Consider the following 16736-nt stretch of genomic DNA (forward strand, 5'->3'; position numbering starts at 1 on the left):
ATTTGCTGAATTAATAATTTGAATTGGAATATAAGAAAGGGAGGTATGAGGAGGTCCGGAAAATAAGTTAAAAGAAAATAAGTAAAGGGAAATTTTATGTGTTTTCTTTTCTTTTTCTTTTTTTTAGTGGCTTTTGTATTTTTTTTTGTATTTTTGTATCTTTGTTGTTTCTTTTTTGTTGTTTTACAGTGTATTATTCTGGAAAATCTCAATAAATATCTTATTAAAAAAAAAAAGGTTTTGGAAAAGGTCGCTGCCATTTGGGGCAATATGGGATGTGCCACCCTAGGCTGATTCTGCCAAAGGTGTCTTTTACAATGGACAAAGTATGAAAACAACTGGCTGCGCAACAAATTAAGCTTGCAATCAAAGGACGATGTATTCAGGGTCCACTTAAGTAATTGATGCTTTGTGTAACGAATGGAACAGGTAGCTGGTACTCGCTGCTCTATGAAAATGACATTCTGTGTAATAAAAAGGTTGCATTAGAGATACGTTGTACTACCAGTGGTTGTTTAATTAATGAAAAACCTAATTAAGACAACTGTAAATCTTGCAGGCTGTATAATCAGCCTACATAATGACTATAATGAGTTTTGTTTTGGTTAATTCTGTTTCTGAAGGAATAGAATGGCTCTAAGACACAGAAGGGAGGGAAGAGGGAGGGAGGAGAGATGCGTTTGTATCGATGCAGTTTTTACATAATGGATGAAATAATAAAGTTTTAATGGAAAACACAAATGGATATAGCAGACAAATGCTATATTAAAGGAGGTTAAACTGGAATCAAATAAATGATCATCAACTTGTAAAGACACCTGTTATTCATGTTAGCAGGCATCATAAAAGTTTTCCAAGTTTTACGTAATGAAACTATTTTCTCAGTTCACTGGCTCCCTTTGCCTAAATCTGAGAAGGGATGTCCTTTTAGGGTGGTAGCCTAAAGCTACTCAGATCAGAGGCTCCTCAAAATGATCGATCCAAAAAATGCTACAAGAGGGGCAGGGCGTGGGGAGGAGAAATAATACTTTCCTCTGGACACTTGTTTGATTCTCATTCGCCAAGCAGAAGTTCCCTTCTGCAACAATTATACAGTGGAGGACAGATCCCAATGTCAGTGAAGACAGCAGGACAAACGAACGGGAGGCAGATACAATCAGTTTGTGACAGGCCATATCCTGGGTAGCGGGAGAACAAATACCATGGTCCACAAGTAAAAGGAAAGTTCATTCAGAAGAGCATGAAACAGAGGCACAACTTCATAGGCCCCTCTAAAATAAATCTTGGCTGCACCCATGCTTCCCATCATTTTAATTTCTTTGGGACGTTTTGACTTAGGCTGACATGGAGGAGAATGTTGCCAAAATCACATGCTTCTGGGAAGATATTGCTGAAATCTGGTAGTCATAGCAGTTTCCACAGAAGTTAGATCCCAACTACATTCAGATCTGCTGCATTCATGTTTCACAAGGAGATAGCTTGGATCAAACAAAAAGTTTATGAGGAGGATAGGCAGTGCCAGGGGGATGTATCCCTCAGGTAAATAACTCACCCCTCACCTGTTCCCATCACATTGCTGGACCCTTGTGGTTACCTGACGAAGGACACCTTTCACAATAATAGTTGGCCAGCCTGTCCTTTCCCTTCTCCTTTCCGCTGTAGAGGATGACTAAGCCATTTACTTACTTACTTGCTTACTTAATTAAGGTAAAGGGACCCCTGACCATTAGGTCCAGTCGTGGCCGACTCTGGGGTTGCGGTGCTCATCTCGCTTTACTGGCCGAGGGAGCCGGCGTACAGCCGGCATACAGGATCATGTGGCCAGCATGACTAAGCCACTTCTGGCGAACCAGAGCAGCACACGGAAACACCGTTTACCTTCTCGCCACAGCAGTACCTATTTATCTATTTGTACTTTGACGTGCTTTCGAACTGCTAGGTTGGCAGGAGCAGAGACCAAGCAACGGGAGCTCATCCCGTTGCAGGGATTCAAACCACCAACCTTCTGATCAGCAAGTCCTAGGCTCTGTGGTTTAACCCACAGCTCCACCCGCGTCCCTTACAGCGCCACCCGCGTCACTTACTTACTTATTTAATATACCACTTTATAACTGGGGGTCTCAGTGCAGTTCACAGAATAAAATTAATAATACCACATAATACCTAATAAAATAAAAAGCAACTCAATACCCCCAGTGACGGCCTCGGAAGTGGTGGAGGGCATCAGGGCCACCTCCAGCCATTTGGAATAGGTGTCCACCACTACCATAAAGGTCCAGCCGTGAAAGGGGCCGGCCAGATCGATGTGCACCCTCAACCAGGGTGTCTTGGGCGTCTCCCAGGTGTGTCCCTTAGCTGCCGGTGGCGTGGGCCTTGATTCTTGGCACGCTTGACAGGTGGAAACCCAGGGAGTGATGGCATCATCCATGTTAGGCCACCAGACGTAACACCGAGCCAACGCCTTCATTTTGACGATTCCTGGGTGGCCAACGTGCAGAGCCTCCAGAACACGTTGACGGAGTCTTTGGGGAATCACGACGCGGTCTCCCCCCAGCAGACAGCCGCAATGAGCTGAGAGTTCATGTTGTCTGGTTGCGAACTGCAGGAACTCTGATGCACAAGGCCCTTGTGGCCACCTCGTCCACACCCAGTTGAGCACACGGCTGATGGTGCGATCCTGGGCAGATGCGGAGGCCACAGAGGCAGCCGATACAGGCGCTGCTGGAAAATCCTCAATCAGGAGGAGCGATGAAGCAGGAGCCGGGTCTTCCACAAGGGTTGGAATAGGGCAACGGCTGAGGGCGTTGGCATGGCCCATCGATTTCCCCGGGCGATGGATGAGCCGGTAGTGGTAGGCAGCCAGGAAAACAGTCCATCGCAGCATGCGCGGCAAGAGGACCGGTGGAGTTGGATGATCACTGGCGAGGAGGAACAGGAGTGGCTTGTGGTCAGTGATGAGGTCAAAAGTCCTGCCGTAGAGGTATTCATGGAACCTCTTCACTCCAGCCACAAGTGCCAATGCCTCCTTGTTGAGGTGGCTGTAATTCCGTTCAGTCAGAGGTAGCGTCCTGGAAAAGTAGGCGAGCAGTGCTTCTCTTTTTTAAAAAAAATAATAATAATTTTTTATTAAGATTTTAAAGGTTACAGAGGAGGGAAAAGAAAAAGAAAAAAAGAAAAAATATATGTAACAATCACAAAATAGAAAGAAAAAACAATACCTATGCTAAAAAAACATCATCAAAAAACAGAGAAAAAGAATAAGAGATAAAAAACAAGTCAAACCTTTAAATCACTTACTTACGTTCACTTATTTCCTTGACTTCCTCACACCTCCCATTTTTGTATTCTAATTCAGTTAAATATTCCAGCAAATCCTTCCAACTTTGTTTTTATCCTAATAATTTATCTTAACATACTATAATTTTACATTCTCTCTTTCACCAATTCATTTTTACTTAATCCTTTATATCCTTTCTGCTAAGACCACATAATTTTTTTCCCAACATCTTTCTAACATTTCTTAATTTTACAATATTTCTGAAGATAAACTTTAAATTTCTTCCACTCTTCTTCCGCCGACTCTTCTCCTTGGTCTCGGATTCTGCCAGTCATCTCTTCCAGTTCCTTATATTCCATCACCTTCGTCTGCCATTCTTCCCGGGTGGGTAGATCTTGTGTTTTCCAGTACTTTGCGATAAGTATTCTTGCTGCTGTTGTGGCGTACATAAAAAAAGTTCTATCCTCCTTTAGCACCAATTGACCAACCATGCCCAAGAGAAAGGCCTCTGGTTTCTTCTGGAAGGTATATTTAAATACCTTTTTCATTTCATTATAGATCATCTCCCAAAAGGTCTTAATCTTTGGACATGTCCACCAAAGGTGAAAGAATGTACCTTCAATCTCTTTACATTTCCAACATTTATTTTCGGGCAAATGATAAATTTTTGCAAGCTTGACTGATGTCATGTACCACCTGTAAATCATTTTCATTATATTCTCTCTTAAGGCATTACATGCCGTAAACTTCATGCCTGTGGTCCATAACTGTTCCCAGTCAGCCATCATAATGTTATGTCCAACATCTTGTGCCCATTTAATCATAACAGATTTAACCATTTCATCCTGTGTATTCCATTTCAACAGCAAGTTATACATTATTGACAAATTCTTAGTTTTAGGATCTAACAATTCTGTTTCCAATTTTGATTTTTCCACCTGAAAACCAATTTTGATAATAGTGAAGCCAGTCTCATACTTTGTTTTTTAGTTTGTCAAAACTCTGCAGTTTTAATCTATCTCCTTCTTGTTCCAAAATTTCCCAATATTTCGGCCAATTTGCCTCCATATTGGATTTTTTCAGAGCCTTAGCTTCCATTGGTGACAACCACCTTGGAGTTTTATTTTCAAGCAAGTCCTTATATCTTATCCAAACATTAAACAGTGCTTTCCTGACAAAATGGTTTTTAAACACTTTATGTGCTTTGACCTTATCATACCACAGATATGCATGCCACCCAAATACATTATTGAAACCTTCTAGGTCCAAAATGTCCGTGTCTTCAAGAAGCAGCCATTCTCTCAGCCAGCAAAAGGCGGCTGATTCATAATAAAGCTTCAGGTCTGGCAGGGCAAATCCCCCTCTTTCTTTAGCATCAGTTAAAATCTTAAATTTTATTTGAGGCTTCTTGCCCTGCCAGACAAATCTAGAAACATCTTTCTGCCACTTCTTGAAACAATCCACCTTGTCCAAAATTTGCAATGTTTGAAACAAATACAACATCCTTGGCAATACATTCATCTTTATCGCAGCAATTCGGCCTAGCAATGATAACTTCAAATTTGACCATATTTCTAAGTCCTTTTTCACTTCCATCCAACATTTTTCATAGTTATCTTTAAATAAATTCACATTCTTAGCAGTCATATTAACCCCTAGATATTTCACTTTCTTAAACAACATTAACCCTGTGTCCTTCTGAAACCTCTCTCTCTCAATCACAGATAAGTTCTTCTCTAACACCTTAGTTTTTGACTTATTCAACTTAAATCCCGCAACCTGACCAAATTCTTGGATTAATTGCAATACTCTTTTAGTACTGGATTCTGGCTCCTGTAATGTCAAGACTAAATCATCAGCAAATGCTTTCAATTTATACTGTTTGGCTCTGACTTGTATACCTTTAACCAATTGTTCCCTTCTAATCATATTAAGCAAAACCTCCAGGACCGAAATAAAAAGCAATGGGGAGATTGGGCAGCCCTGTTGTGTTCCTTTCTCAATCCTAAATTCTTCTGTAACTACATTATTCACAATTAATTTAGCTTTTTGTTCTGAGTAAATTGCACCTATACCGTTTTCAAAACCTTGGCCTACCCCCATTCCCTGTAAGTTTTTCTTCATAAAGCTCCAAGAAATGTTGTCAAAGGCTTTCTCCACGTCCACAAATATCAAAACTGTTTTAGTGTTAATATTCACTTGTAGTTTTTCTAAAATATTAATTATATTCCTTGTATTATCTGACAAGTGTCTCCTCGGGAGAAAGCCCGCTTGATCTTTAAAAAAGGTATTGGTAGAAGAAATCCATAATCTTTTAGCCATGATTTCAGCAAAAATTTTGTAATCCACATTGAGCAAAGATATGGGACAGTAGTTCTTAAGCTGTGTCTTCTCCGACTCTGTTTTCGGTATAAGTGTAATGTAGGCTTCTTTCCACGACTCTGGTGCCTTTTCCCCCTCCAGTATTTCATTACAGACTTCCTTCAAAGGCTGTACTAGCCATTCTTTCAAAGATCTATAATATCTTGAAGTCAAGCCATCCGGCCCTGGAGATTTGCCCAATTTCATGTTCTGAATTGCTCCTTCCACCTCTTGATCTGTTATTTTATAATTTAGCATTAACTTATTCTCTTGAGACATTTTTTGTAATCCATTTATTTTCAAATATCAGTCAATATCAATTTCTTTCTGGGTCTCCTGTGTATATAACTGTTTAAAATACTTCTGAAAGCACTTCCTAATCTCCACAGGATTCTGTATATTCTTTCCCTCCACTACCAAATTGGTAATGATGTTGAGTTTTTGTCTTTTTTTATTTGCCAAGCCAGCAGTTTCCCGCATTTGTTAGCCGATTCAAATGTCTTCCAGGTTAGTGCCATCGGCGAATGGTGGATTCCCTCTGACTTGGAGGGATTAGCTCCATGGAAATTGGGTCCGCATCACTACGGCGAAGCGGGGACCCTACTAAATCACAGGCGGGTGAAGCCTGTGAACGTGGGACTCGGCGGGCACCCTTTGCGCCCCCCAATTCGCAAGGAAACCCGTTAACGGGCTTCGGAGCGGAGCGGGGCAAGCGGTGCAGTGCTGTGAGTCAATTGCTTCTTTCACGGAGCGAAGCCGCATAGCCGTTGCCGGAGAGCGCTGACTTTTTCCTGGGACAATTCGACAACAAAAGTAACTACCCGTGGGTAGGGGAAATTGGACTTAATTAAAAAGAAGGAAAAAAAGACTTTAATTTGATACCGAAGCGGGGAGGTCTAAACAGGAAGTCCACCTTCCGCTTTTGTAAATAGATCAAAGCAAAGAGACTTTAAGCTAAAGCTTTGGAATTTCGCTTGGAAAGGACTGATTTCTAACTTGATAAAGTTCTGAAGCCTCTTCCCGGGAAGCAGGGAAGGAAGGGGGATGTTTTTGGACTGAATTTGCCTGAAAGAGAGAGGGAAAGAGCCTAAAATCCACGGCTCAAACTTGGGAACGGTCTGCCAGTAGACAAAGACTGTTGCCTTTTGAACTGTACTTTAAATGTGATAGAAGGCTTGCTGACTGCAAGATAGATACATTGTGATCAGTCATTTTACTTGTTTGCAAAAAGGAGAGAAAGTAACTGGAAAGTATCAAAAAATTGGAACTGTTTAATTTTCTCGGTTGGATTTTTAAAAGGTTGATTCTTTTTTGGACTATTGCAACTGTTTTCCCCTAGAGGGAGTTTTAGAAACTGTTACAAGAGGAATTTTCCACTGGTAAACAGAAACCGTATATCTGAGTGACCTTGGCTCCTCTATTGTTTAAGTGTTATGGCAGATGGGAAAGAAAAAGTAGATTTGTCACTCCCAGAAAAATCAACAAGGTCTGGGAAGGCCTGGGGGCAACGAAGGCAATCAGCCGCTGGCCTTACTACTTTATCTATGACTGTGCCAACACAATCTAAGTTGAGTGGAATGTCTTCAGAAGATGCTTTAGCGAATGCACTGGCCAAGATTAATGAATCTTTGGTGCAACTTAGCACGAGGGTTGAGGAGACAAATAAGAGGGTCGAAGAGACAAAAACGACGGTGGATGAGACTAAAGTGAAGGTTGATACTGCAACCACTAAAATTGACTTAAATACAGAAACCTTAAATAGTTTGGGACAAAAGGTTAACAATAATACAGAATCTATCCAGAAATTGTTGCAGGAATCTACTTTGACCCGACAGACTGCAGATGAAGCTAAGGAGAAAGCTGTTGCTGTGGAATTTAAGGTAACGCAATTGGAAACAGAGAAGGTTCCAGACCTACAGAAACAAATTGAAGACCATAAACTGACGCTGTCTATGATTGAATTGAAGGAAAAACAGACGAACTTAAGGATCAGAGCTGTACCCGAATTGGAGAAGGGCACCCTGATAGATTTCTTGACACAAGAATTTGCAGAGTTTTGGAAGTAGGATTTGAAACAAGAAGAATTTAAAATTGTGAGGGCTTTCAGACTAGGAAAAGGAGGAAAGAAGATTAAAATAAGGGATTGTTTGATTACCCTCCGATCGAAAGAAGAGAGAGACAAAATTTTGGGTTTGCACTTTCAGAACCCTTTGATAATTCTGCAATCAAGAGTGGAAATTTTTAAAGACATACCGAAACATCTTTTGGATCTCAGATCTAATTTTGGAGATTTGGTTGCCCTTCTGAGAAGGAATAAAATCATTTTTAGGTGGGAATTCCCCCAAGGCCTATCTTTTAGTTACAAAGGAAGAAAGATAAAAATAAGATCAGTGGAGGAAAAAGGCAAGTTTTTGGGAAACCACGAAGAAGACCTGCAGAAAGGACTTGGAAAAGAGCCAGAAGTTCTAGACAAGAGTTCACCCAAAAAAAAGGGAAACCAACGCCACCGACTGATATAGACAAACTACTGGGTGCTGTTGGAGGAAAAGCAAAGTAATTACATCATGACACTGCAAGTATTAAGCTGGAATGTGAATGGACTGAACTCCCCGGAAAAGAGGCAGAGTTTTTCATATATTAAAAAAAGAACAATTGGACTTGATTTGTTTACAAGAAACACATGTGACAAGGCTGCATTGGAAGATTCTGAGTAACAAAAGATTAGGATATGAATTTATTTCATCAGATAAAGTTAAGAAAAGAGGAGTAGTACTTTATGCAAAGGAGAGCTTGTCACCGAAATTTTTATTTAAAGATGATCAAGGAAGATTTGTTGCAATTGAAATTCAATCACAAGGAGAGAAGTTCCTGATAGTAGGTATTTATGCACCGAATGAGGGGAAATCGGAATTTTTCAAGAAGTTGCATGAAACTTTGATGGATTACCTGGACTACAATATGATCTTGATGGGAGATATGAATGGAGTGGTGTCCACAAATATGGATAAAGCCCAGAGACAGGTGGTTACAAAAGATGGCAGATTACCAAAGACGTTCTTTGATATGGCTGACAATATGGACCTTGCTGATATTTGGAGAACTAAGAACCCCTTGGGAAGAGAAGGAACTTTCTTCTCTGAAGCCAAAATGACATGGACAAGAATTGACCAAATTTGGGTAACTAGGGGGCTGGCCCCGAAGATTAAAAAAGTGGAAATTTGCCCTAAAACTTGCTCCGACCATAATGCCGTGAAGATGCAAATGACACTAACACCAATTGGTTCCTTTAGATGGAGGATGAATGACTCTTTGTTTAGGAATGAGGAAATGACTAAAAAGGCCAAAAAAAACTTGAAAGACTACTTTGAGATAAATATGAATACCACTACTGAAAAAAGAGTAATTTGGGACGCAAGCAAAGCAGTTATGAGAGGGTTTTTGATACAACAGAATGCAATTAAGAAGAGAGCTCAAAGTGGAAAAAAAAGAAAAAATCTTGGAAAAAATAAAGGAAGGAGAAAAGAGACTGAGAGCAAAACCAAAATCACAGGAGATCCTGAAAGAGATAAAGTTATATCAAGTACAATGTACGAAATTGATGAATCAGGAAATAGAATGGAAGATTAAACAGATGAGCAGTGCTTCTCTTCCGTCTGGAAAACGGTGGCTAAGGACAGTGCCGATGCCAAAAGGTGAGGCAGCGCAGGCAAGGACCAGTGGCCTGGCTTCACTGTACTGTATCAGCACACTGTCCGATGAAAGGAGGGCCTTGACCGCATTGAAGGCCGCCATCTCCCAATGACCCCAGGACCAAGGTGTCTTTGTGCTGAGGAGACGGTGGAGAGGCTCAGCCACCGTGGCTTCGTGGGGCAGGAACATGTTATAAAAGTTCAGCAGTCCCAGGAACGCCTTCAACTCCGTCTTGTTCTTTGGGATGGGGGCCTGCTGGATAGCACAGATCTTGGATGTGGTCGGGTGAAGGCCGGAGGCGTTGATAAGATAGCCCAGGAACTTCACCTGTGGCACGGTGATCTGGCACTTCTCCCTCTTTACCTTGAGCCCGGCCTCCTGGAACCTGGTCAGCACGGCACAGAGGCGCTTGAACAGCTGCTGGTGTGAGTCTGTGGACATCAACACGTCATCAAAATATGGTACCATGCCCAGAAGCCCTTGCAGGAGACACTCCATAAGGCTTTGGAAGATGCCAGGAGCCACACTCACCCTGAACTGCAACCGGCGGCAACGGAATGCCCCTCGGTGGGTGACGATCGTCTGGACTTCAGCAGTGGCATCATCGACGGGCAGTTGTTGATAGACTTGGGCAAGGTCCAGCTTAGCGAAGACCTTGCCCTAACCCAGGGAATGACCTAACCGATTGGCCCTTGGACTTCTTTTGGAACTTCCTGCACTCCCGCTTTGTCTGGTGCACGTCATCGTCTTCACTGGAGGATGCCTCATCACTGCTGGCCTCTTCATTATGCACTAGAACTGGCTTCCTAGCAAGACGTGGGCTGCTGGCCTTGCGGATCTCCTGGGTGGAGCATTCGGCAGCTTCCAAGGTCACGGCCTCCTCAATGGCTTCCTATAGCATGAGGTCTGGCTTGGGGAGGAGACGCCGTTGCAGATGGATGTCCTGGACCCCACAGACGATTCAATCAATCAGGGCATCATCTAAGTCTCGGAACTCACAGTGCATTGCGGCTTGTCAGAGGGCGGCAGTGTAGTTGTTAATTGACTCCCCCTCTGACTGGTTCCGGTGGTAGAATGCATGGGAGGCAGCAATCTTGGACGGCTTTGGCGCGCAGTGGTTGTGGAGCTTCTCTTGAATCGTATCCCATGTTGTTGCCTGTACTGCTTCAGGCGCAAACAATGCTCAGGCCGTCTCAAACACCTCAGGCCCACAGAGGCTGAGGAATAGGCCCCACTTCCATTCCTTTGATACTTCTGTCAGCTCGTTGGCTTGGAGGTAGCAGTCGAACCGAGCGAGGAAGGAGTCCCATGATTCAGAGGTTGGCGCAAATGGTGGTAGAGGCACAAGTGAAGCCATGATTCCTATGCTGGCGTGAAGGGCGATGGATGGAACACAGTGCTCTAGCCAGAACAGTCAGCTCTGAATTGGTTCTGTTCAGTGATTTCGCTCAGTGATTCAGCTCAGTTCAGAGGGTGAACAATTATCAAAAGAAGAACAATTATCAAAATGCCGAAATCTCAAGGGCGGAGGCAGAAACACAGAAATGGTCAGGAAACACCCCCCCCATTCCCCCATCAAAGTTCAATGGAGAGTCTCCCCTGCATGAATGCTTAAGGGCCCCGTTCCTGCCACTCATCACCTGGCCCAGGGCGGGGCCTGACAGGCCTCATAAGAACGGCTACTGCTGCTGCTGCTGCTGCTGCTGCTGACCTGGAGGACTCAGAACAGTGCAGAGTTCTAAATAAATAAATAAATAAATAAAAATTACCTTTTATTTTATGGGGGGTGGATGTTTAGTGAGGTTCGGGAATTTGTTTAATTTTGGTATGTTTGAAATTTTTACTGTCTTTGGTTTGTATTGCTTTATTGTTTTAGTGTGTGTGTGTGTGTGTGTGTCTGTTTTAAGGGTTTTATTTTGTTCTTAAGGGAAGGGGTCAGGGCTGCCTGGGAGTGCGTGGGCTGCCTGGGAGTTTCTAATGACAACGTGTCAGCCAGCTTGAAATAATATTGTATTCTCCTGTTAATTATTTGCATTTTATATTTGACTATATGTTTTTTTTTTGGGGGGGTATTGAGCTGCTTTTTATTTTTATTAGGTATTTTGTGGTATTATATCTTAATTTTATTCTGTGAACTGCCCTGAGACCTCCAGTTTTAAAGCGGTGTATTAAGTAAGTAAGTAAGTAAGTGTGGTGTTTGCCTCCTAGGATGGGTCATAGGAAAGGGTTAAAATGGGTGTGATGTGATTGGCCAGTAAGAATGCAAGGGGGGAGAAAAGGTTAGAGTGGGAGGCTTTGAAAGTCAGTTGAGGTTTGGGAGTTGAGAGTTGAGGTTTGGGAGTTGAAGAAGGAAGAGGGAGGATTAGGTGTGGGTTGGTAGAGTTGTATTGTGAGAGAGTGAGAGGAATTGTCAGGTGGAGTCAGATAGATAGTTGGGAACAATCAGTTTGGAGTTGTTAGGAACTAAGATTAAGAAACTGACAAGAGAAAAATAAACTGAAACCATACTCTTGTTCCTGCATTTAAAAATAAACTTGTTTATTTGTTAATGTTAACAACCGTCTGGACTCCGTGTGTCCCCATGAGAAGCGGGGTGTGTGTGTGTGTGTGTGTGGCAGCGAAGAAAGCAATCACAGTGGTGGCACAGGGTCAATAGACCGTCAAACGTCCGGGGGCCCTGTGTGATCGCCACAAAATTGGTGGTGTAGCAGTGGGATAAAACATCAGTGGAATAACATCACTACCTGTCGCCACAGAAGTGGTAGGCAAGTGGTGGGATTTGGTGGGAAAAACAATACACCTGGAGGGGGAAGGGTAGATCTGTGAAGGGATTACCTAGCCCCGGGGGTGTAGTTGTGAGGTACCCAAGATAAGCCGCAAAGCCAAGATAAGAAAGAGAAAGAGAGCTCAAAGTCTGTTCTGGTAGAGGGTTTAGGCTCGTGGTCAGAGGAATGAAGCTTGAAGGGTTAGAGAGAAAACCCATAGCAGACCTTTGGGACCAGAGTCTTGAGAGAAGCCTAGCCAGAAAGAACAGTACTGAGAGGAAATTTCCCGTATTTTGTTAATTTATTGATAATTCTCACTCACACAATATGCCACCCAAAAAGATAAGAAACCCTGTGAGGGAAACAACTTATGAAAGCTCTGAAGGAGAGGAGAATGGAAATCCTCAGAGAGAAGAGCAGAGTTTAGAAAATGTAACTAATATTCAACCTGAGGCAGAAGGTCCAAAATTCTCTGAAGAATTTGTAAAATGGAAGTTAGAACAAGACTATAAATTCGAATTAGAAAAGATTAGATCTGCAGAGGAAATAGAAAGAATTAAAGCTGAGAGTGAAAGACTTAAGGCTGAGCAGGAGAGCGAAAGAATTAGGGCTGAAAGTGAGAGCGAAAGAATGCAATTTCAGTTGGAAATGAGGAAACTGGAATTAGCAGCTATGGAGAATCAAAATAATAGTAATAACACCAGTAGTCCAACTCAAGAGAAGGTAGATTTAAAGCAATTTCCTGAGTTTAAGGAAAAAGATTGCCCTGAGGCTTTCATTATACTATTTGAAAGAGCTTGTCAAGACTTTCAAGTGAAAGATGGGGACAAGATGACGATCCTTAGAGCCAGGATCAGTGGGTCATTAGCTGTAATTTATTCTCAAATGTCGGGGATCGATTCCAAAAATTTTGAGATATTTAAGCAACTAATATACACCTGGTTTGGGATTACCTCAGAACAACTGAGAAAGAAATTCAGAAGTGTGACTAAAGTGAGGGAGGAGACATACGCTCAGCTTGGGGCTAAAATCTCAAACTACCTCACAAAATGGTTAGAACAGGAGAGGGCAGACTCTGTTCCAAAAATCAGAGAAGTGTTTGCTCTGGAACAATTTTATGAAACAGTAAACGGCCAATTAAAATATCTTATAAAGGAAAGACACCCTCAATCACTTCAAGAAGCCGCTAACTTAGCTGACCAAATAAACGAAATAAGGGACCATAGGTTTGATGAACTGAGTTTTGGCGGGAAAGTGTGGGGGACTAACAGAAATAAATTCCAACAAGCAAAGGGAAACCCCTCTTCAGAGAAAGACAAGGGAGACAGGCCATTGTCAAAAGGGCAAAATGACAAGGCCCAAGCCAACACCAGTCTCACTGAGGAGAAAGGGTGGAAAACAAACTATACAAATCCCAAAGAAGTTCAATGCTGGGGATGTGGAAAATTTGGCCACAAAAGATTTAATTGTAGATCTGGAGGAGAAAAGTCTGGTAATATAAGCCCTCAAAGAAAAACCTTTTGTATCAAAGAAGCTGAGGAGAGCCAAGCTAGTCAGGATAGGCCAAAGCCTGCTGAAGTAGTGGAGGCTAAAGTGGCACATTGCTATGCTATAAAACAAGATAATCTTCTTTTAAAAATGCTGGGGAAGATATTTGGATTGAAGGGAAGAGATTTCTGGGGTTAAAAGACACCGGGTCGCAAGTCACTATTGTCCACCCAGAGATCATCTGTCCCACCAAAATAATTCCAGGGAAAGTTATGTTAATTAAAAGGAATTTCTAAACACCCTGAGGTATTACCAGTTGCAGAAATCCATATTAAATTCCAAGATTGGTCAGGGAAGTGACAGGTTGCTATTTCTGAGGAGATTCCTACTACAGTGCTGATCGGATGGGATCTCTTAGAGCAGTGTTTCCCAACCTTGTGCCTCCAGCTGTTTCTGGACTACAATTCCCATCATCCCTTGCCACTGGTCTTGCTAGTCAGGGATGATGGGAGTTGTAGTTCAAAAACAGCTGGAGGCACAGGGTTGGGAAACACTGTCTTAGAGCATGTACAGAGTTCTTTTGTAGTTACTCGCTCCAAGGGGGTCAACAGTCACCCAATGCTGAGGGGAATGCTACTGTTACCCAAGGAGACAGAGCTGAGGAACAGAACTCTGCGGGGAGAAAACCAAGCCCTGCTGAAGGATAAGAATTTCTTTTTGTACGCTACTACGGCAGCAAGGATTCTTCTAGCAAAGTATTGGAAGACACAAGAGCTACCCACGCTGGAGGAATGGCAGGCGAAAGTGATTGACTTTATGGGACTGGCAGAAATGACCGGCAGAATCCGCGACCAAGAGAAAGAGACTGTGGAAGAAGATTGGAAGAAGTTTAAAATATATCTTAAGAGCTACTATAAAATTGAGGAGTGCTAAAATGCTAAGGGAGAGGAAGACGTAGAATTGCAGCGGGAAATTGTGTTTAATTTTAGGGTGAAATTGAAAAAGAGAATGAATTTATATTTAATTGGTTAAGAAGGGTTGCTGAATAATGGTTTATAATTAAGGATGCAAAAAGGGAAAGGTACGGGGAAGTCCGGGAAAAGAGGGTTATGGAAATAAGGTTAAGAAAATATGATTTTTTATGTTTCTTTTTATGTTGTTTTTGTTTATGTTAAAAAACTTGGAAATTAATAATAATTTTATTTTTTTTAAAAAAGAAAGAAAACCAAGCCCTGCTAGTCCCTTTGGTAAAAAGCCAAAAACATAGTTTTGCCCAAGAACAGAAAGAAGATGCTGATTTAGTTAATTGTTTTGAGGCAGACAAATCAGATGAAGCCGATATAACATGCTGGGAAGGGAGAGGGGAGCAATTGTGCAATCTACAAGAAATAAAGATAGCTCCTACATTAACCCTTAATCAGCAGGTGGAGGTTAAGCAGATCCTACAAGATTTTAAAGACATTTTCAATAACACTCCAGGTAGAGCTAAAGGAGTTATACATCATATCGACACTGGGGATGCTAAGCCTATTGCTGTCAACCCCTACAGAATAACTGGAGAGTATGTGGGGAAAGTTAGCAATGAGGTAAGTGCGATGCTGAAGGCAGGGATGATTACCCCTTCGGAAAGCTGCTGGGCAGCACCCATAGTGTTATTAGACAAACCTGATGGATCTATTAGATTTTGCCTGGATTATAGGAAGCTGAACCATGTCACTAAAGCGGATGCATATCCAATGCCGCGTTTAGATGACCTGATCGAAGCTATAGGCCAGTGTCATTACATCACCTGCCTAGACTTAACAAAGGGGTACTATCAAGTAGAAATGGACCCTAGGGACCAGGAGAAAACTGCGTTCAGAAGTCTGTTAGGGCTGTTTGAGTTTAAAGTAATGCCTTTTGGCTTAAAGAATGCGCCAGCAACGTTTCAGCGATTGGTGGACAAAATCCTGAAAGGATTAAGAGAGTTCACAGTTGCTTATTTGGACGATATGGTTGTGTACAGTCCAGCTTGGGAGAAACACAAAGAGCACTTAGGGATAGTGCTACAGCAAATTAAAGAGGCGGGCTTAACCATCAAAGCTAGCAAATGCCAGATAGGGGGCTTGACTATTCAATACCTGGGACACATGGTGGGAGGAGTGATGAAACTTTTAGAGACAAAGGTAGAAGCCATTTCAAACTGGCCTACCCCTACCTCCAAGAAGAAAGTCAGAGCTTTCCTAGGAGTAGCCGGTTCTTATCGCAAATTTATTCTGAAATTTAGCGAGATAGCAGTGCCTTTATCTGACCTAACAACATGCACAAACATAAATAACTTTATTCAACCACTCAGAGTCCCAGCTTGACATGTAGGTTCTGGACCCATTTAATCAACTGCCACTCTTCCCGGGTGGGTAAATCTTGTGTCTTCCAATACTTTGTGATAAGTATTCTTGCTGCTGTTGTTGCATACATAAAGAAAGTTCTGTCCTTCTTTGGCACCACTTGGCCGACCATGCCCAAAAGAAAGGCCTCTGGTTTCTTTAAGAAGGTATATTCAAATACCTTTTTCATTTCATTATAGATCAGCTCCCAGAATGTCTTAATCCCTGGGCATGTCCACCAAAGGTGAAAGAATGTACCTTCAGTTTCATTACATTTCCAACATTTATTTTCGGGCAAATGGTAAATTTTTGCAAGCTTGACTGGTGTCATGTACCACCTATAAATCATTTTCATTAAATTCTCTCTTAGGACATTGAATGTCGTGAACTTCATACCTGTGGTCCATAACTGTTCCCAGTCAGCCATCATAATGTTATGTCCAACATCTTGTGCCCATTTAATCATAGCATACTTCACCGTTTCATCCTAAGTATTCCATTTCAGCAGCAAGTTATACATCTTTGACAAAATCTTAGTTTTAGGTTCTAACAGTTCTGTTTCTAATTTCGATTTTTCCACCTGGAATCCAATTTTCCTGTTCAATTTGTAAGCCTCCATTATCTGATGATAATGAAGCCAGTCTCTCACCTTGTTTTTTAATTTCTCAAAACTCTGCAATTTCAATTTGTCTCCATCTTGTTCCAAAATTTCCCAGTATTTTGGCCAATTGGACTCCATATTAAGTCTTTTGAAAGCTTTCGCTTCCATTGGTGACAACCACCTTGGGG

General features: G+C 42.0%; 1 long non-coding RNA gene across 1 annotated transcript in view; it reads right to left on the bottom strand.

Moving 5' to 3' along the window:
- Window positions 1-15767, bottom strand: part of LOC307211977 — a 117083-nt gene extending 101316 nt beyond the window's left edge. Inside the window, exon 1 of the long non-coding RNA XR_013836674.1 lies at window positions 14987-15767. This is a non-coding gene — a long non-coding RNA (uncharacterized lncRNA). The remainder of the gene's footprint in view (window positions 1-14986) is intronic.
- Between the last annotated feature and the right edge of the window lie 969 nt (window positions 15768-16736).

This window comes from Podarcis cretensis (genome assembly GCF_951804945.1).
Source record: "Podarcis cretensis genome assembly, chromosome: 3".
Lineage (NCBI taxonomy): Eukaryota > Metazoa > Chordata > Lepidosauria > Squamata > Lacertidae > Podarcis > Podarcis cretensis.